The following is a 21,447-nucleotide window of genomic DNA, read 5'->3' as shown; positions in this document are numbered from 1 at the left end:
TAGAAATGTCCATCTCTTCCAAACATGAAGTAATTTTATGGTTCTACAGTTTAAGATGCTGTTAAAAAGCAACAAGGACTTTTTACACGGGAATGTTGCAGAGTGAAAGTATGCTGGGGTAGTAAAGGATGTCTAACAGGTGCTCGAGACTCGTGTACAGCGCCAGCCAGGCTGCTGGCTACTCTGAGAACTGGCACTGTCCAGCTACTGCTCTAAGAATTGATAATCGTAGTGCAGATTGTAAATGCTGCAGTGCCAACTAAGGCAGTTTTCAAAACTTAACCCCGGAAGAGACGTGGGAACCTGCTTGTGCATCTTCTTGCTTTTCAGTGCAAAGTGACATAGCATTTCCTTCTGTATGCTGTGAATATGAGTTGCTATTATTGGTTGAGGAATAAAGCCATTTTTCCAATGGCCAGGCAGAATAGACTCAGGTGGGAAATCCAAGCAGAGATATGGAAAAAAAGAAGGTGGAGTCAGGGAAATGCCATGTAGCTGCCAAAGGAGAAAGATGCCAGAACGTTACTGGTAAGCCACAGCCATGTGGTAATACACAGATTAGTAAAAATGGGTTAATTTAATTGAAAGAGCTAGTCGGTAGTATGTCTGAGCCATTGGCCAAACTATTATAATTACTATTAAGCCTTTGAGTGTTTATTCAGGAACTTGCAGATGGGAAGGAAACATCCATTTACAGAAAAGTTTGATGTTTCTATGCTTACCTGCATATATTACAGTTTTCCTAATCAAGTTACATATTTGCTGTCTGTACTTCTGTATCCTAGCTTATTTCCCAAGGCATAGCAATATGGCTTCTTCTAGAACTATTGTTTCTAATATCTTGGAGCTTCCTGTTTCAGAAACAATATTATTTTCAATGTGCTTTATAATAAAGGATTTCACTGGCCTTTGTTCCAAGTTCTTGGAAGAATTTATAGACTTGGACTTTCTAACCGGTAGGGTTTTTTTTTTGTTGTTGTTGTTGTTGTTTTTTTTTTTTTTCCTGATCTTGGGATCACATCACACCTGAGCTGATGCTCATGAGAGATGATGTGATTTGGGATGGAAATTGGTCACCGAAAAAGGCCTGTGATGCAATTAATTCTTTGTGCTGGCCCACCTTTGCATAGGTGAAGAGGGAGCTACAGATGAAATTGAATCACAGGGAATCCATTCAATGAGTCATGTGTATGTCAGGAAACTGTAGGAAATCTGTAGACCCTGAAGCTTGGAATACTTACCTGATTATTGTAAACACACTGCGATGCTAAGTTGTGTGTTCTGAATCCATGGAAACTTTGTATTCCAAATTTTTCCAGACCATATCTGACATAGCTCTTCACTTGGGAGTTGGTCTGATCTTATGACCAACCTGGAATTGTAAGTGTAGCACTTTCCTGAGATTTGGGTGTTGGTTTATGAGACCTGTAGAAGGACATGGGAGCATTCTGGATTTGTGGTTAGTACATGGTCTGAACACCCACCTAGAACTGTTGTCTGACTCAGGAGCATTCTTGTAGGGATTGCTCATCAATCTGTGATATCCATACTAACATGGGTGGCTACTGAGAGAATTGTATTCCATAGTGTACCAGCTGGAGCTAAAACAATGAACAGTCTTATACCTGGCAGTGTTAGCCAGCTCTCCCTTCTTGAGTGACTCTTTTGGTATCTGTGACCTCATTTTCTGTAATTTCTTTCCTCTCTCCTTTTGTCTGCTCTTTACAAACTATTGTCTCATCTTTTTGGGGCCTCCCCTATTTTATTTCTGTAATCTACTGATCTCTGAGAAACTCAAGTCATGCCTGTATTGTTGATTTTTAATAAAACCTAAAGTAAAATTCAAATTTTTGTGATGTGATCATGATTTCTTTTGGTTTGTTTGGTATTGGATGCTCCATTAAATGTAAAAAGGCAGAAGTGTATGTTAAAAACTTGATTTTGCATCTAGGAAGGTACAACTATCTTAGTCAATGTTTTTTGCTGTGAAGAGACGCTATAACCACAGCAATTCTTATACAGGGACGTATTTAATCGGGGCTGGCTTACGGTTTGTGGGTTTACTCCATTGTTGTCATGGAGGAGAGCATGATGACATGTGGGCAGACATGGCGCTGGACAAGGTGCTGTGACTTCTAAGAGTGACTCTGGGTCTGTCTTGAGCCTGTGAAAGCTCAAAGCCCATCCCTGTGACACACTTCTTTCAATAAAGCTGCACCTACTCCTTCAAGGCTAGCTTTCTAATAAGCCTATGTGGGCCCTTTTCATTCAAACTACCTTAAAACTATTTTGTCCTTGGAAGGTCAAAGAGAAAGGCTTGTATCTTGGGAGAGCAGGGCTGAAGAGATCCCTATTGCTGGCCTGGAATTGTCATTCTGAAGGCAGTTAGGGTGACTGCTTCTCTGGGTCTCTATAAGGACCCCAAGGTCTTCTTAGGTGCCCAGCATTTGGCCACCAGAACAACATGTAGCATCAAGATTCATGTGTTTCCATTTGCCGTCCTGACTGGGCACCAGAAGTGTCAAAGGCTCTTAGCTGGCCTCTGGGCATTCTGCTTTTATTTACCTTGTACAGACCACTACAAAGTACAGGATAATTTCAATGCCTAAGAGAATTCTATGGTGCCCTTATATACTATGCCCCTTATATGCAGGCCTTTCCCTAATCCCTGGAGATTGAAAATATATATTCTTTGTTCTTATACTTTTTGATTTTTCTCATGCCACAGTTAACCTTTTGAAAAGGACTATTTCTTTTGTGTGCACAAGACATTTGTGTGGGCTTCTGCTAGTACACTGAGATCTCCTAAATTTCCTATGTGATCTTTTGTTTTCAGCCTCTAGCTCAGCGGAGTTCCTAGAATTTATCTTTTTCTTTGACTTTGCTTTAGATATTGTGTTAGAATATTTTAATCCTCTCTACAGATGACCTTGAAGTTGATAATGGTAGTGGGGGCATTGACTCTGTCCCCTTCTAATACCAAATGGTACCACCAGATGTAGATGTCAGGAAGATGATTTTCCACTGGTGTGGTAGGTAGTCTAGAGCTGTGTATTAGACAAATAGCAATGTCTTTGAAAGTTATTATAATAGTCGATATCAGAGATAATGAAGTTCTATCCAAGTCACTGAGGTGGAGATGGGAGTTAGAGGATGTTTAGGATTGTCTGGGCCTCCCTGACTGGTGGTGTGAGCCATGGGTGTTAAAACATAACTCCTTGTTCGCCCTCTTTCCCTGACACTGGGTGTCCTTGCTTCTCTGCAGTGTTTCTCCCTCCACCTCCCCAGATGCCGCCAAGGTTCTGTGAGAGCAAAGCTTAGCTTCTGAGCTCTCGCTGCACTATTTGGTGGGTCTAGTCATGGGAATTGTATTTATGCCAGAGATTTGCCTGTCTGGGTCCTTACCACTGGGTCACAGGTCACCTGACTTCTTAATCTCATAGAGAAGAGCTCCGTGCACTTGTTGCCTATATTGGGTTGAGCTTCAAAAGTTTTATTTTTATTTATTTTTTTATTTTGAGTTTTAAGTGTTTTAAAACAGGATTTTTTCACTTGCAAGCAGGGTCTTAGTTTCTTTGAGTACTTAAGTTTGTTGCAGAGAGGTTCTCAACTCTGACTTTCTGCTTCATACAATTCTTTGTTATAGGAGTGGCCTCATGTGCTGTAGGATGGTGAGCCTCCTCCCTGTTTGCTTCTTGGCTCCTAGATAAGGATCACTAATATGGCAGTCACCAAGTGGGGGAGAACATCATAATTCAAAGTATTGGAACTTTGTTCTTTAAGAAAATAACTAGTTTTGTTATTCTTTAACAAGAATTTTTATTTCTTAACAAAATAATGACTATTGTTATTCTTTAACAATTTTTTACTCTTTAGCAAAATTACCAATCTTTATTAAAAGGGCCAATTGCCTTAAATTAATGAGTGATTGACAGTAATGAGAGTTTCTAAATGGCTCTGGATAATTTGTTTGTTGTTTGGGTTAAGAAAACCACTTTAAGGAATTTCAGACTATTACGAAACAGAAGTTTCACATAGACATCATTTCTCGCATAGGAAGAAATATTTTATCATTCTTGACTTTTAGCTAGTTTCTAGTTTAAAATGAGTTTCTTAGACTGTTTCTTTGGAGACAATGGCACTGTGTAGCTGGAGATATTGGTGGGACTGTATGTGTGTAATCTTGGGTTTATGCAATGTGGCTATAGTTAGCAGCGATTACTGGTCCGGTGGTAATCCTCTTAGCTCCATTTGTGCTCATTAGGAAAATATTTATTAGTGTTCAGCTTTCCAAACCCAAGCCATGGGTTCCTGGTGTGGATTTTGGGGCAGAGATAGAAAATCACTTGACAGTAATTTATTCTATATTTGAAAATTTGACTTTTAAGCAGAATTAATGTGACGAATTACTTGCATTTGATTATAGTCGGGGCTAGCAATCTGACATATTTGCGTGGAGGTGACATGAGGAGTCTCCTGGATGGCTGGGCCCCATGTCGTTACAGAAGTACAGCCTTTGTGTTGCTTTAAATCCAGAGCTTGATAAAGGGGTTCTTTGGTGAAACAGTGAGCTCTGAGACTCGAAGCACCCCGTGGAAGCCCATGAAACCCTGTTGATCACGCTGCAAAAGTGGCATACTGCTCTGAAAGCTCTTGATTGGCTCAATTAAAAACCACCCTTGTTTGAATATCTGTCCTATGCCTTGCCTTCAGATGAGGTTGGGAGAAGTATGTTCAGGACGGATGCTTCTATCCAGTGATTCAGTGAAACAAGGTTTATTAACACACAAATGCAATATTTGCTAAGACTAGAATCAAGGTGGATGTTTTCTTTCCAAGAGGTAAAGTTTAGCCAATGGCAGGGTGTTCCTTCTGTGACTTTTGTTGCACATCTAGTTTGGTGGTGTTTTATGGGGTAGCAGAGTAAGATTCTGTCTGTCTTTCTGTCTCTCTCTCTTTTACCTACGCACACTCGTAGTGGATCTTCCACGATGGCATCAACCTTCCTGTAGACACAACATATTGATGTTCACAGAGGTATGTTTCCATGGCAATTCTAACGTCTATCAAGCTGACAGCCAAGGTGAAGCATCATCAGTTTCTTCATTGTTTTAGGGCCCCCACCCCGATTACTTCAAAGATTCTTCACATATTGATCTTTGTATTGTTGATTGAAAGACTTTTCTATTTCGACCTGATTTTTGAGCGTTTTGGGCAGACTATCTCTTGAGCGTTTTGGACAGACTGTCTCTTGAGCGTTTTGGGCAGACTGTCTCTTGAGCATTTTGGGCAGACTATCTCTTGCAAGTTTCTTCACTGGAGCCTTTCCTTTATCTTCCGCCTCAAGACATCTTCCTTCTCAGCTGCAAAACTTACTTTTTCTGTGGAATATTGCAGTGACTTTGGGGGCTAGTTTGTTTTTTAGATGTACTGTGGCACCCTCTTTTTTCATCTTCTGGCTCTGTCATCCTCCGCAGTCTCTAAGGGCTATAGTAACATCCAGGTCAGCGCCACGCCTCAGCTTGAAGACCACAGGTGCTGTCCTCTCGGAGGGAAGCAGCTGGTGATGCAATGTTTTCGCAGTTGCTAGTGTTACTTCACTCGACCGTTCTGAGCCTCAGGGGGTTTATGTCTGTCAAGAAGAATATTTCTCCTGTGCATTGTCTAACTAGCTGTAATGCGTATGCTGGTTGACTTATCACACGTTTACTGTCATCTCAGAAGAGGAAATCCCAAGCTAGAAAGTGTCCCTATCAAGTTGGTCTCTGTCAGGAATTAAATATTCAACTTCACTTTAATTCTGTAGACAAGTTGATCAGGCTTTTCTTGATTGATGATATGGATGGGAGGGACCAGACTATTGTGGGCAGTGCCACATCCAGGCAAGTGATCCTGGGGTGTGTGCAAGCGAATGTGTACAGGTGCAGACATGCACATTACCAACCACAAAGCAAAAGAGGCCAGGGACTGAAAGGGGACAAGGGAGTGAGGGTACAACAGGGTATTTGGAGGGAGGAAAGAGAAGGAGAAAATGTTGTAATTATATTTTAACCCTTAAAACAATCATTGAAACAGTAAGCTAAGGCATTGAGGGAGACAAAGCCAGTGAGCCGATTCTCCCATGACTTGTTCCAGTTCTTGTCTCCAAGCTCTGGTCTTGGAATCCTGCTCTGATTTCTCCTCTTGGTAGATTGTAAACCATAAGTTAAACACATCCTTAACCTCTTCAAGTTGCCTTTGCTCTTGTGTTTATCACCACAACAGAAAGTGAACGAGGGCACTGCAGAAGAGTGCATGTTGGCACTACTCTATGGATGGCTCACAAAGTAAACCCATCTTTGTTTTGCTTTGTTTTTTAGCTTATTAAAGACATGACCTTCCTATATAGTTCAGGCTGGCTTCAATCTCACAGTGATCTACCTGGCTCCTGGGTGCTGGAATTACAGACACTCACCACCATGCCAGGTTTTGATCCTGTTTTGAAAACTAGTAAATAGAGCTGGTGTTTGTGTTTCTGCATTTTGTGATTTGTGGCAGCGATGGCTCCCATGCTTGGACACATGTAAATACTTGAACATATGTCAGCAGGCCAGCACAGTAGCCGCATGCTCTTTGTTCCATTTGGAGCTCATTATTCCTAAGAATATTTGATCACATGGAGATGATGCTTTATCTAACAAGCTTTTCAGAAAGCTAATGTTTTAGAGGGAACTGGCTGTATTCATACTTGTGTAATATTTATGATTCTTTTATTTCAGAAAACATCAGGTAACCAAGGATTTATTGTACATGTGGCCCTGTGCAGAGGTTTGTTAACAGATACAGTTTTGGAGTAGGGGTCTCTAACATTGCCGTCTAGCTTCTGCCTCTGCTGTTATCAGTGGGTCGTGAGTGATGGCAGAAGGGCCCGCAGAAGCCTTCATTTGGGATCCCTTTTTAGGAGTCTTGTTTAGTGAGGCCTTTGAAGCTGCTGTCACCATGCACTAATATTCGGACTGAGTTTTGAGACCTGTAAAGGCAAGACCGAGCAGTTCTTTGAATTTACCCATCCACCTCTAATGATATTTAAAATGTCGATAAATTCTGCTGCCAAGGAGGTAGTATTCAGGAGTCAAGAGAGAAGGGCTCCCAAAACTCGTTTTTGAAATTGTTCTGTATGTGTTGACATTATGATGAGTACACTGGACAGTAATACCTACCAAGTAGTATGACAAGCTTACCATTGATTTTGAAATGGTTTATTCTCCAATTTTACTCAGTTTCCTATTCTACCCAATGGATAAACATAATCTGTACTTTCTTATTAACTGGCTTTTCTCTTTAGTTATGCCACATGTATGCCTAAGATAATCATTAGTTATATATGCATGACTTCTGTTTGCAACTATTATGACATTTTTTGAACATTGTATTTTGGGAAATTATTTCATATAAATCTGTACAGTTATAACTTCATGCATAATCATTTCTATGATATCACAATTCATTTATTTTACGAATAAGATTTACTCTCCAAATTCTTGCTACTACAGATGCTGAAGGGACAACTATTAGGGAAAATTCTGGAAAGGCCTCACAGAAGAAGAACATGCATATTAAATTGTGATATGGAGGCTGTCGTGATGGAAGGGATGTGTTTGCCATTGCTGGCGCTAACTGACGGGTTGAACAGTCATCCTGAGAGTGGGGGAGAAGTCAAGAATGACTTTGTCATGCTGAACAAGGTGACTAGAATAATACACTTGGCAGTCTTGTACCTGGGTATCTGTAACAGCACTTTGTGGTGTGCAGCAGAGATCAGACCAAACCTTTGACTTTGATGTCATAGTTGAGATATATATTTTGAAGTCTATGAAGATAAGTGGAGATGTCCAATAGGCACATGGATGTACAAATTCAGAGTTGAAGAGAATATTCTAGAAGAAGATACATACATTTGGAAATTCTTAGTGAGATGGTATTTCAAATTATGGAAATAACTTGAAATATGGACATTTGATGTGGAAATCTAGTGTAGGTAGAAGAGTCTTGGGTCTCAGGCCTGTTTTGTGTTTAAGTTGAGAAAATAAGAGTATCCATTTTATTTGGTAACATCAGCAGGAAGTGCTTATAGTTTATGAGAGCTAAGAAGAAACTCTTATACTAACAACTGTCTGTTGTATTTAGCAATGTCTGTGTCATTGGTGACATTCCTGAATGCTCTTCCATTGAAAAGGTTGAAACGCCAATTGGCCTGAATTCTGGGTGGCTTGGGAGGAGACAGAAGTTGGAAACTGTCATACTGTAGGTGATTCATCTTTACTTTGAACTTGATTTTCTGTAGCTCCTCCCGCTTCACTGACAGTTATCTGGAAAAAATGGTTTAAAGAAGGTTAGTTGATTTTCTGGATTTTCTTGTGGTGTTCTTGGTCCCTCTGGCTCCCATAATCCTTCCCTCTCCCCCAAAATTCCTTGGGCTCCACCATATATTTGATTGTGGGTCTCTTCATCTGTTTGCTGTTTCAAGTTTTCTGTAAAGAATTGTGTTAGAATTTTGATGGGAATTGTGTTTAATATGCAGATTGTTTTTGGTAAGATGACCATTTTTACTATGTTAATCTTCCCAATCCATTAGCATGGGAGATCTTTCCATCTTCTGATATCGTCTTCAATTTCTTTCTTCAAAGACTTGAGATTCTTGCCATACAAGTCTTTCACTTGCTTGGTTAAGAGTTACATAAAGGTATTTTATATTATTTGTGGTTATTGTGAATGGTGTTGTTTCCCTAATTTCTTAGTCTGTTTATCATTTGTATATAGGAGGGCTGCTGACTTTTTTGAGTTAATTTTGTGTCCAGCCACTTCACCGAAGGTGTTTATCAGCTGTAGGAGTTCTCTGGTAGAATTTTTGGGGTCGCTTATGTATACTATCATACCATCTGCAGACAGCAATACTTGGACTTGTTGCTTTACATCCCCTTGATCTCCTTTTAGATCTCTTATTGCTGTAGCTAAAACTTCGAGTACTATGTTGAATAGATATGGAGAGAGTGGACAGCCTTGTCTTGTTTCTGATTTTAATGAAATTTCTTGAAGTTTCTCTCTATTTATTTTGATGATGTTGGCTATTGGCTTGCTGTATTATGTTTAGGTATTTTCCTTGTGTCCCTGATCTTTCCAAAACTTTTTTGCCAAAGACTTTTTCAGCATCTAATGAGATGGTCATTTTTTCCCCTTTCAGTTTGTTTATATGGTAAATTACATTGACAGGTTTTCATATGTTGAGCCATCCCTTCTTCTGTGGATGAAGCCTACTTGATCATGGTAGATCATGTTTTTGATGTGTTTTTGGATTTGGTTTGCAAGTATTTTATTGAGTGTTTTTAGAACAATGTTTATGAGGAAAGAGGTCTGTAATTCTTTCTTTGTTGAGTCTGTGTGGTTTGGGTATCAGGATGACTGTGGCCTGCTAAAATGAATTTGGCAATGTTCCTTCTGTTTCTATTATGTGACATTAGCTCTTCTTTGAAAATCTGTTAGAATTCTGTGCTAAAGCCATCTGCCTCTGGGAGGTTTTGGTTGGGAGACTTTGTAACAACTGCTTCTATTTACTTAGAGTTTATAGGTCTAATTTGTTGATATGATCTTGATTTAACTTTGATAAGTGGTATCTATAAAGAAAATTGTCCATTTCTTTTAAATCTTCCAATTTTGTGTAGTACAGGTCTTTGCAGTATAGTCATTATAAGGGTTCTTTGAATTTCCTCAGAGTCTGTTGTTATGCCCCCTTTTCCTTTCTGATTTTGTTAATTTGGATATTCTCTCTCTGCCTTTTAGTTAGTTTGGATAAGGGTCTGTTTATTTTGTTGATTTTTCTCAAAGAACCAACTCTTTGTTTCATTGATTTTTTTGTATTGTTCTGTTTATATTTTATTGATTTCAGCTCTTAGTTTGATTATTTCCTGCTGTCTACTCCTCTTGTGTCTCTTTGCTTCTTTTTTTTTTTCTAGAGCTTTCAGGTGTCTTGTGAAGTCTCTAGTCTGAGATACCTCCAAATTCTTTATGAAGGCACTTAGTGTTACGAAATTTCCTAGTAGCACTGCTTTCACAGTGTCCCATAAATTTGGATATGTTATCCATTCATTTTCATTTAATTCTCAGAAGTCTTACCTACCTTTCTTTCTTTCTTTCGTTCGTCCGTCCGTCCGTCCGTCCGTCCGTCCGTCCGTCCGTCCTTCCTTCCTTCCTTCCTTCCTTCCTTCCTTCCTTCCTTCCTTCCTTTCTTTCTTTCTTTCTTTTTTGCTTGACCTGGTATTGATTTGGCAGTGGGTTGTTCAGTTTCCATGAATTTGTAGACTTTCTGTTATTTCTGTTGTTGAAATATAGCTTTAATCCTTGGTGATCTGATAGGATACAGGAGTTATTTCAATTTTCTTGTATCTGTTGAGACTTGTCTTTTGAACAAGTATAAGTTCAGTTTTGGGGAATGTTCTGTGAGGTGCCAAGGATAAGGTATATTCCTTTGTGTTTGGGTGAAATGTTCTGTAGATGTGTGTTAGATCTATTTGGGTGAAATGTTCCAGGCCCTTCTGACTTTTAGGGTCTCTATTGAGAAGTCAGGTGTAATTCTAATAGGTCTGTCTTTATATGCTACTTGGAATTTTTCCTTTGCAGCTTTTATTATTTTATTTATTTTATTATTATTGTTTGTGTGTATCACTGATTTTTTAAAAAATATTTATATTCTTTGCATTCAAGGAATATTTTCTTTTAGGATATGTTTATTTCTTTCATGTGTGCTGTTAAGTTGCTAGTACGAAATCTCTACAAGAAGTCACTTAGTACTATGACATTCCTCTTGGCACTGCTTTCATTGTGTCTCATAAATCTGGCATACTTTGCATTCATTTTCATTGAACTCTCGGAAGTCTTTAACTTCTCTTTTCCTTTACCCAGTGGCCACTCAGTAGAAAGTTGTTCAGTTTTCATGAGTTTGTAGGGTTTCTGTTGTATCTGTTGTTGAAATCCAGCTTTTATCCATGGTGGTCTGATAAGATACAGGGGGTGATTTAAATTTTTTTGGTATCTGTTGAGACCTGCTTTGTGGCCAAATACATGATCTGTTTTGGAGAAGGTTCCATACGTAATATTTTTATTTCTTTATCTGGTGTGTGTGTGTGTGTGTGTGTGTGTGTGTGTGTGTGTGTGTGTTTGATTAATTTTATATCAACTCAACTTGACACAAGCTACAATCATTGGAGAGGAGGGAGACACAACTGGGAAAATACGTCCTTAAGATTGGGCTGTAGGCAAGCCTGTAGAGCATTTTCTTAACTAGTGATTGATGTTGAAGGTCCCAGCTCATCATAGATGGGGCCACCCCTGGGCTGGTGGTCCTGGGTTCTATAAGAAAGCAGGCCAAGCAAGCCATGAGGAGCAAGGCAGTAAGCAGCCCCCTCCCATGCCTCTGCATCAGCTCCTGCCTCCAAGTTCCTGCCTTGTTTGAATTTTGTTCTGACTGCCTTTGGAATGGACAGTGCCCGTGAAAACACAAGCCAAATAAACTCTTCCCTCCCCAAGTTGCTTTGGTCATGGTGTTTCATCATAGCAAGAGAAACCCTAACTCGGATAGTGTTATTTTCTTAGCTTGGTCTATTGGGCCTACAATATAAACGTTAGCCAAAGTCAGATTTTACTACCTAATTCCGTTTTGCTTAAGAGGCATTGTTGAGAGCAGAGTAGAGAATTCAGAGTTCTCTACTCTGAATCGTTGCATTATTATTTAAAATATTGGATTTTCAGACTTCTTGTGAATGATACCATTTTACAAGCAGCTGTTGACTCCACTTTGAACATAGAAGGTGGCTGTGTATCTGGGTTGACACATGATTGGTCAGTGCTACTTGTGCAGCAGAGACTGATAATTAACTTGTTACTGGGAGTAGAAAAGGTCCTATTCACAAAGGTATTGGGTAATTGGTACACATGAGCGTATTGATATGTTTGGGAAAAATATGCCTGAGTGTTTCATAGGCACTGTAGAGAGAGGAGAGGTTACAGATTCCTTGTCTGGACTCCATACATGAAGAGATGGACGCCTGGCCCTGCAGCAGCAGGAGCCCCATTGATCCATATTGATCAAGTATGTGCATCAAGGGACCATCAGAGAACGGACTGCCTCAGGTGCTTTGGTTTGGTTGGTTCCTGGTTTTGTTGTGGCCCACTCTAATCCCTGTCTGTTTTTCTTCTGCTCACCTGTCTGTGCTTGCTGTCTGTCTGTCCACCCATCTGCTCAGTTTGTCTGTACTAGTTCCTCACTTTCACCTCTACTACTGGATTCTGTCACTCTGACTTTGTGGTCTGATCCTGCATCCGCAGCCCTAGTGCCTTTTCAGGTCGCTTCACCTCCAAAATGCCTGTGTGTGTGGATTTATTTCCCAACTTCTTGGAAACTGCTTGCCTCTTTAACTCCATAGTCATTTTCTGATCTACTTATGTACATACATCAATGCATATGCATATTTGACATGTTATGCGCAGTGTGTGATGACAGTTAATATTAGTTACTAATATTAGTTGATACTGAATTAAAAGAACCTGTGTTTGCCTATCAAGTAAAACAGGGATATTTTGTAAATTAGACTGACATTTCCATAGTGTTTTCATAACAGACATGCTTTTATATGACTCAATCCTTCTTTCCTTTTATGTTTTATTACTATTATGAATATATCCTCTATGTGTTACAAAGTGAAATTATTAGAATTATTAGCTCTCTATCCCCTTCTAGAAGCTGGAAGGAGAAGTGAACAAGCAGGTATAGTTTATATTTTTGCTTTATGGGCCACTACATTCATGTTCCCATCCATTGCCATTTCCTTATTTCTGGACACATTCATCTCTATTCAATTTTTGTTTTAGTTGCATTTCAATATGTGGATTATGTGTCTATTATTTAATTCAGTTGCTTTTTAATCATTTAATAAATGAAGGGAGGAGATGACCATTTCCCTGGTGTTTTAAGTTTGCTGATGTGTTTTTTAATTATTTTTTTTGAGCTTATATTTTTCTGTGCTTCCCTCCCTCCTCTCCCTTCCTCTTCTATCCTCCCCCATGATTCCCCTGCTCCCAATTTACTCAAGAGATCTTACCTTTTTCTACTTCCCATGTAGGTTAGATCCATGTATGTCTTTCTTAGAGTCCTCATTGTTGTCTAGGTTCTCTGGGATTGTGGATTGTAAGCTGGATTTTCTTTGCTTTATGTCTAAAAGTCACTTATAAGTGAGCACATGTTTGTCTTTCTGTGTTTGGGTTACCTCACTCAATATGATGTTTTCTAGATCTATCAATTTTCCTGCAAATTTCAAGATGTCATTATTTTTTCCTACTGTATAGTACTCCTTTGTGTAAATATACCACATGTCCTTTATCCATTTTTTGCTTGATGAGCATTTAGATTATTTTAAGATTCTGGCTATGACAAATAATTCTGTTATGGACATCATGGAGCACATTTCCTTGTGGTATGATTGAGGATCCTTTGGGTATATACCAAAAAGTGGCATTGCTGGGTCTTGAGGTAAGTTGTTTCCTAATTTTCTGAGAAGTTGTCATGGATTGATTTCCAAAGTTGCTGTACCAGTTTTCACTCCCACCAGAAATGGAGACATGTTCCCCTTACCCGACACCCTCTCCAACATGAGCTGTCATCAGTGGCTATTCTTATAGGTATAAGATGGAATTTCAGAGTTGTTTTGGTTTGCTTTCTCTCATGGCTAAGGATGTTGAACATTTCCTTAAGTGTCTTTCAGCCATTTTGGATTTGTATGTTGAGTTCTGTTTAGCTTTGTACTCCATTTTTTATTGCATTATTTGTTCTTTTGATGACCAATTTCTTGAGTTCTTTGTATATTTTGGACATCAGCCCTCTGTCTGATGTGGGGTTGGTGAAGATCTTTTCTCATTCTGTAGGCTGCTGTTTTTGTCTTGTTGACTGTGTCCTTTGTTTGACAGAAACTTCTCAGTTTCGGGAGGTCCCATTTATTAATTGTTTCTCTCAGTGTCTGGGAGTGTGCTGCTGGGATTATATTTAGGAAGTGATCTCCTGTTCCATTGCATTTAAGTGTACTTCTCATTTTCTCTTCTATGAGGTTCAGTGTGGTTGACTTTATGTTGAGGTCTTTGATCCATTTGGACTTGAGTTTTGTGCATGGTGATAGATATGGATCTATTTTTCATTCTTCTACATGTTGATATCTAGTTATGTCAGCACCCTTTGTTGAATATGCTTTTTTTTCCATTTGATATTCTTTGCTTCTTTGTCAAAAATCAGGTATTCACAGGATTGTGAATTGATATTTGGGTCTTCAATTTGGTTCCATTGGACTTCCTGTCTGTTTTCATGCCAATACCAAGCTGTTTTCAGTACTGTAGCTCTGTAGTAGAATTTGAAGTCAGGGATTGTGATAGCTCCAGAATTTCTTTTATTGTACAGGATTGTTTTGACTATCCTGGATTTTTTGCTTTTTCATATAAAGTTGAATATTGTTCTTTTGAGGTCTGTGAAGAATATTGCTGGGATTTTGATGGGCATTGCATTCAATCTGTAAATTGATTTTGGTAAGATTACCATTTTTACTATGTTACTTTTACCTACCCAACAATATGGGAGATTTTTCTATTTTCTGATATCTTCAATTTCTTTCTTCAAAGACTTAAAGTTCTTGTCAAACAGGTCTTCCACTTGTTTGGTTAGAGTTACTCCAATATATGTTATTTGTGGCTATTGTGAAGGGTAATGTTTCTCTCATTTCTTTCTTAGCCCATTTATCATTTGTATAAAGAAGGGCTACTAATGTTTTTGAATTAATCTTGTATCGTGCTACATTATTGAAGGTGTTTATAAGTTGTAGAAGTTCCTTGGTAGAATTTTTGGAGTCACATATGTAAACTATTGTATCATCAGCAAGTCCTGAGAGTTTTTCTTTTTTCCAGTTTATATCTCCTTGATCTCTTTTGGTTGTCTTATTGCTCTAGTTAGAACTTCAAGTACTATATTGAATAGATTTGGAGAGAGTAAATAACTTTGTCTTGATCCTAATTTTAGTGGGATCATTTTGAGTTTCTCTATGTAATTGGAGGCTACTTGACCTAAGATAACCACACAGAAACTGCATTGTTACAACATTGCTTGACCTATTAACTCACCCTCTTTATTGGCTAGCTCTTATATCTTAAATCACACACTCTTATTATTCTATATTTTACCATGAGACTGTAGTTTCCCAGCAAGGTTCCAGTGTGGCTGCCTCTGTGGTGGATTCATGGCATCCTCCGACTCCACCCACTCTCTCTCTACATCTCTGAATTTCCCACCTGACTTTACTCTGTTAATTCATTGACTGAAAGCAGCTTTATTCATTAACCAATAAAAGCAACACATATACAGAAGGACTTCCCATACCATCTCTCCATTCAGTTTGGTGCTGGCTGTTGGCTTGCTGTATATTGCCTTTATTATGTTTTAGATATGTTTCTTGTATCCATACTTTCTCCAAGACCTTTATCATGAAAGGATGTTATATTTTGTCAAAGACTTTTTCAGTATCTAATCAGATGATCATTTTTTTGGTTTGTTTATATCTTGGATTATATTGACAGATTTCTGTATGTTGAACCTTCCCTGCATCTCTAAGATGAAGCCTAATTTGTCATGATTTTTCTGATGGGTTCTTGCATTTGGTTTGCCAGTATTTTATTAAGTATTTTTGCATCAATATTCATGAGTGAGATTGGTCTGTAATTCTCTTTGTTAGTAATGTCTTTATGTGGTTTTGTATTAGGGAAATCGTAGCCTTGTCAAAGGAACTTGACAATGTTCCTTCTGTTTCTGTTGTGTGAAACAGTTTGAGGGTTAGTTCTTCTTTGAAATATTTGTGGAATTCTCCACCGAATGCATCTGGTCCTGGCCTTTTTTTTTTTTTGTTGTTGGAAGACCTTTGAAAATTGTTTCTATTTCTTTAGCAGTTATAGTTTAGCAGTTATATTTAATTTGCTTATCTGGTCTTGATTTTATTTTGGTAAGTGATATTTATCCAGGACATTGTCCATTTCCTTTAAGTTTTCCAATGTTGTGGCGTACAGGTTTTTGAAGTATGACCTGATGATTCTCAGGATTTCATTTATGTCTGTTGTTATGTCCCCCTTTTCATTTCTGATTTTGTTAATTTGGATATTCTCTCTATGCCTTTTGGTTAGTTTGGATAAAGGTTTGTCTATTTTGTTGATTTTCTCAAAGAACCAATTTTTTGTCTCATTGATTCTTTGTATTGTTTTCTTTGTTTCTATTTTTTTGATTTCAGCTCTCAATTTGATTATTTCCCTTTCATCTTGCCCTCCTGGGTGAGTTTGTTTCTTTTTATTCTAGAGTTCTCAGGTGTTCTTTTAACTCACCATGTGGGATTTTTCCAGCTTTTTTATCTAGACATTTAGTGCTATAAACTTTCCTCTTAACACTGCTTTCATTGTGTTCCATAAATTTGAGTGTATTTTGTTGAAGATGGATGCTTAAAGGAAATTCCACTCTACTTGGAGGGGGAACAGCAACCTAATCCTGCAGCTGGAAGAGAGGGTGACTGAGTACTTACTTTGGCATTTATAGCATAAGAGGCCATGCTCAAGTGGGCAGGTTACTTAAAGGCTATTGGCTGTAGGAATTCCTATGGCATTGTGTGGTCATTTTTGTTGAATTTTAAGAAGTCTTTAATTTATTTATTTCTTCCTTGACCCATTGATGATTCAGGTGAGCATTGTTTAATTTTCATGTGTTTTGGGGCTTTCTGAAAATAGTGTTGCTGTTGAATTCTAGTTTTAAGACATGGTGATCTGATAAGATACTTGGGATTATTCCATTTTTTTAATCTACCAAGGATTGCTTTGTTACTTAGTATGTGGTCAGTCTTTGAGAAGGTTTCATGAGGTGCTGAGAAGGTATATTCTTTTATGTTTAGATGGAATGTTCTATAGATGTCTGTTAAGTCCATTTGAGTAATACTATCTGTTAATTCCCTTATTTCTCTGTTAAGTTTCTGTTTGGAAGACCTGTCCAGTGGTAAGAATGGGTTGTTGAAGTCTCCCACTATTAGTGTATGGAGTTTATTGTATGATTTAAGCTTTAGTAGGTTTTCTGTTACATATGAAGGTGCCCATGTATTTGAGGCATAGATGTTTAGTATTGAGATTTCCTCTTGATGGATTTTTTTTCCTGTGACTAATATAAAATTCCTTTTTGTCTCTTTGATTTATTTTAGTTTGAAATCTATTTTCTTAGATATTAGCATGCTATACCAGCTTGTTTGTTAGGTCCATTTGATTGGAAATTTTTTTCCAAACACTTTACTTTGAGGTGTGTTTTTTGTATACATCAGAAGGATGGATTTTGTTTTCATATCCCATCTGTTAACCTGTGTCTTTTTATAGATAAGTCCATTTATATTAAAGGATATTAATGATGAGTGATCACTAGTTTCTGTTATTTTAGTTTTTGTTGTTGGTGATGTTATTGTGTGTGTCTTCCCCTTCTTTGGGATTTGCTGTTGTGAGATCATCTATTGTCTATGTTTTTATGTGTTTTGGTTTTCAAATTTTGAATTGTTTCTTTCACCTGTTCCATTGCTTTTTCTTTGTTTTCATTAAGGGATTTTTTTTGATTTCTTTCAAATTTTTGTTTGTCTTTTCTTTCATTTCTTTGAGTGAATTTTTCATTTCCTTTTTGAGGGCCTCAAACATTCTCCTGAGATTTTTTAGGTCATTTTCTTCTGCTTCATTTGTTTTGGGTTGCTCAAGTCTTGCTGTTTTAGAGCTACTAGTTTTTTGATAGTTTTGTGTTGCTCTTTGTTGTGTTGTGTGTGTTCTTACCTTGTATACACATCTTTTTCTTTGATTGGTGTAGTTGGAGCTGTCTGTGTCTCTGTTGATCACTCTTCTAGGTACCAGTGAATCCAAGGTTCAGATGGTTGCTCTTCATAATGGAGTCCAGGCCATGGTTCCAGTCACTTCAAAGGTCACTTGGAATTTTCAGAGGTTTCTTGGTACTCCTGATGGTCACTCTGCAATCCTGGAGGTCATTCAGACCTGCTGCCACGAAGGTAGCTGGCTTGGGCCTCTCATATGGAGGTTGATGGCTCAGTCCTGATTTTGTGAAGGTGGTTGGCTTGGGCCTGCACCTGTGGAGGTTATTGGTAGGGCCTGCTCTGGAGGAGTTTGCTGGCTCGGGCCTGCTCTGGTGGAGGTCACTGACTCAGGCCTGGTCCTGCGGTAGGTCGCTGGCCTGGGCCTGGTCCCACAGAGGTCACTGACCTGGGCCACTCCCACAGAGGTAGCTCACCTCGCTGATGTGTTTTAATGATATGTTTCCTTCTGTGATTTAGTCTTGCTCTTGTTGCTAATTTTCTTTAGATTGAAGAACATATTATCTAAACTGTAAAGTGAGCTTGCTAGAAAAGTATTTCTTTTTGTGTTAGTTTTTATTTTGTCTTTGGAGATGTTGGTTCTGTTGTTGCAGACTAGATTATCTTGTTCTTTCAGAGTGACTATTGCCCCACTGCTTTCAAGCACCCACCAATTCAGATGGGGCTAACTGGTGTGGGAGAATTGTCTGTATTCTGTCAATCATGTTTTAAATAAACGCTGATTGGCCAGGCAGGAGGTGTAGGCGGGGAAACCAGACAGGAAGTGGAAATGATGCAAGGAGAGCAGGAGAATTCTGGGGAGGAGGAAGTTGATTCTTCCCACTCCTGCCCAGATCACCGAAGCAGCAGAATGTGAGCTGCCCCACTGAAAATGGTACTGAACCACATGACTAAAATAGATCAGAAAAATGGGTTAATCAAGATATGAGCGTTAGCTAATAAGTAGCCTGACCTAATGGGCCAATCAGCTTTATAACTTACAGAGATCTGTGTGTGATTTTACTTTGGGACTAAATAGCTGGGGGGCCGGACGGAACAGAAACACAAACAAACAGGCCCCCTCATGTTACGGCTAACTGTCTTAGCTGCTGTAGAGAGTCATGTTAGTTCTTGTTGGCTGTCAGTCCTAGAAATTCCCATTGGAGAAACAAAGTCCCCGAATTTCTTGCTTCACTTCAGACATGATTCCCTTAGTTCTCTTAATTCGAGTCTAAGAGCTGCCTTGATACCTACATGTGCTCTTTACCTGTGGCAGGGTCGTCACCTCCCTCATTCCTTCATGTGCCAGTCATACTGTTGTCTTTGGGTGTAATGCTTTATTAAAATGCCATGTTTTTGAAAATGAGTGTTTCTCCTCCCAGATACTGACTGGTTCCTACTCTTCACTTTCCAAGAGATTTTATTTGCTTGCTTGTGACGTGGCTGATGCATCCGACGTGAGCCTTTTGCACAGATAGCTTCTGATGTCACTTGCTTGGATTTTAGAAAGTTGGTTTTGTATAGCAGTCGAGATGATGGGGTTCGATGTGGTTGGCTCCGAATGCTGTGACCTCCCCTCAGGCTGTCTCTTATCACTCTGATGGTTCAGCAGCCTCCCCTCCTATTCCGCTCCCATTTTTTATAATGCCCCTGCAATCCGACCCGATTAAACGCTGGCCTTTCTGTAGGGCTAGGTTTAAGACCAATGTTTGAAGTTTGTTTTGATCCTAGTGGGTGGGAGTTTTGCTTGCTCTGCTTCCTGTGTCTCTTGGTAAATAGCCAGGCTTCAGCTTCGCTTTCTTTTGGTCTCTCGTAGATTCCAGTATCCTCTTAATTGCTCACTCTAGTATTCTCCCTTTTCTAAGAATGCACTTAGTTTTGAGTTTCTGTTCTTTTTGGAGGGAGGTTTATAGGCCTTTCATTTTAGTCTCTGTCCCCCATTATGGACAATTACTACTACTCTGAAGCTGTGGATCAATATGGAGCCCTTTTCCTTTTGGAGTGACACCCTCTTCCTTGTGCTGCCACTAAGACAGAGCCTTGAAGATGTGGCTGTAGTTCTTCCTCTCTTCCCTGGCAGAGAGACTTTGCCCTCTATGTGAACAGGAGAACATCTGGGCACATTTGCACAGTTTCAGAGTCTCTCCAAGGTGCTGAGGGGACCGCTGCCTCCCTGCTTTTTTCAGTATGAGCTGGAACTGACTGTCCGTGCTTTTGTTTGTTTTGTTTTTAGTTTCCCCCAACCCCCTCCCCATCCGTCTCTCCTTCTCCCCCTTAAAGCTCCACTGCCTCCCTCTCAGGTAGCTGCTGCTCCACCGAGCTGAGGATGGAGAAGAAGAAATCCACTGCTTGAGTGCCACACACTTTTTACAACCGAGATTCAGAGTTTTTCATACAGTTTTTATTGGCTGCAGACCTTTGGGACAGTTCTCTTAGGCTTCCAGTGATCACTTTAAAAAATGCTTTAAAATGCATTTCAGGGGCTGGAGGGATGGCTCAGTGTTTAGGAGCCCTGGCAGCACTGGCTGCTCTTCCAGAGGACCCACGTTCAATTCCCAGCTCCCACATTGCAGTTCACAACTGTAACTTCAGTTCTAGGAATCTAACACCCTCACACAGACATACATGCAGGCAAAACACCAGTGCACACAAAGTAAAAATATATTATTTAAAATATGCGTTTCATACTTTTTACTTCCCATTTCATTGGGAAAAGTCTATGGCACTCTTTGCCCTCGATTTTGGATATCACACATTCTCTCTTAGTTTTTTTTTCCTTTTCTTTACTCTTTCTTTATGGCCTGGCATGGAACTAACTCTAGCACTGCCTATGGGTAGTTGTCATGGAAATTTAATATTTTCCTTAAAAATTAGAGTAATCTTGTTTCTTTCCCATTGGACTCTTAACCTCTATGGTAGGAGTTGGCACTACTTCCCCCCACCTTTGGCTGTCTCACTTTTGCAGTTGTATCTAGGCTCCACATTTTGACCTGATGTTCTGGAAACATTATTGCGATCATAAACCATCTCCTTGGTTCATATATCAGCTCTGTTTTCATCCCACTGGCTGTAAACCGGCTTCTGTAAAGTACCACGTAGACTGTTCTCTGGTGGTGTCCTCTTTAGAGCAGGCTCCTCTATGTGTTTATTCCCGCCGTGGGCTGGGACTGTTGCTTTACAAGTCTCTGAAGCAATGGCCTGTTGGAGTGAAGACACAAAGGGTTAGCTGACAGCCCAGTCCCCATGGATGCTTACTTTGAGGCTACTTTACTGAGGTAGCTGTCTGATAAGGACAGTCACGACCATGTTATAAGTGAAAACCTATTGAAAGTAAAGGGCAGAGGGTCAAGCATGAAGGCGCCATCTTTAGCGTGCAGTTTCGTCACAGCCCTTTCTAAGACAGAGCTCTCCTTGTGGAAATGGAAATGAAGGGATACATGCCATGCCTGAGGAAGTGCTGCCTGGACTTTGTGTTTGAAAAGAGCTGTTTGTGAAATGAATTAGAGCAAGACATTCATTG

General features: G+C 39.3%; 1 protein-coding gene across 1 annotated transcript in view; it reads left to right on the top strand.

Moving 5' to 3' along the window:
• The window catches only part of Crppa (CDP-L-ribitol pyrophosphorylase A), a 264,403-nt gene that overhangs the window by 18,562 nt on the left and 224,394 nt on the right, over positions 1–21,447 (top strand). The window lies entirely within an intron of this gene.

The sequence above is a fragment of the Myodes glareolus genome, chromosome 11 (genome assembly GCF_982192425.1).
Source record: "Myodes glareolus chromosome 11, mMyoGla1.1, whole genome shotgun sequence".
NCBI lineage: Eukaryota > Metazoa > Chordata > Mammalia > Rodentia > Cricetidae > Myodes > Myodes glareolus.
Note: the sequence above shows the minus strand (reverse complement) of the source record. Positions and strands in the feature narration are given on the sequence as shown.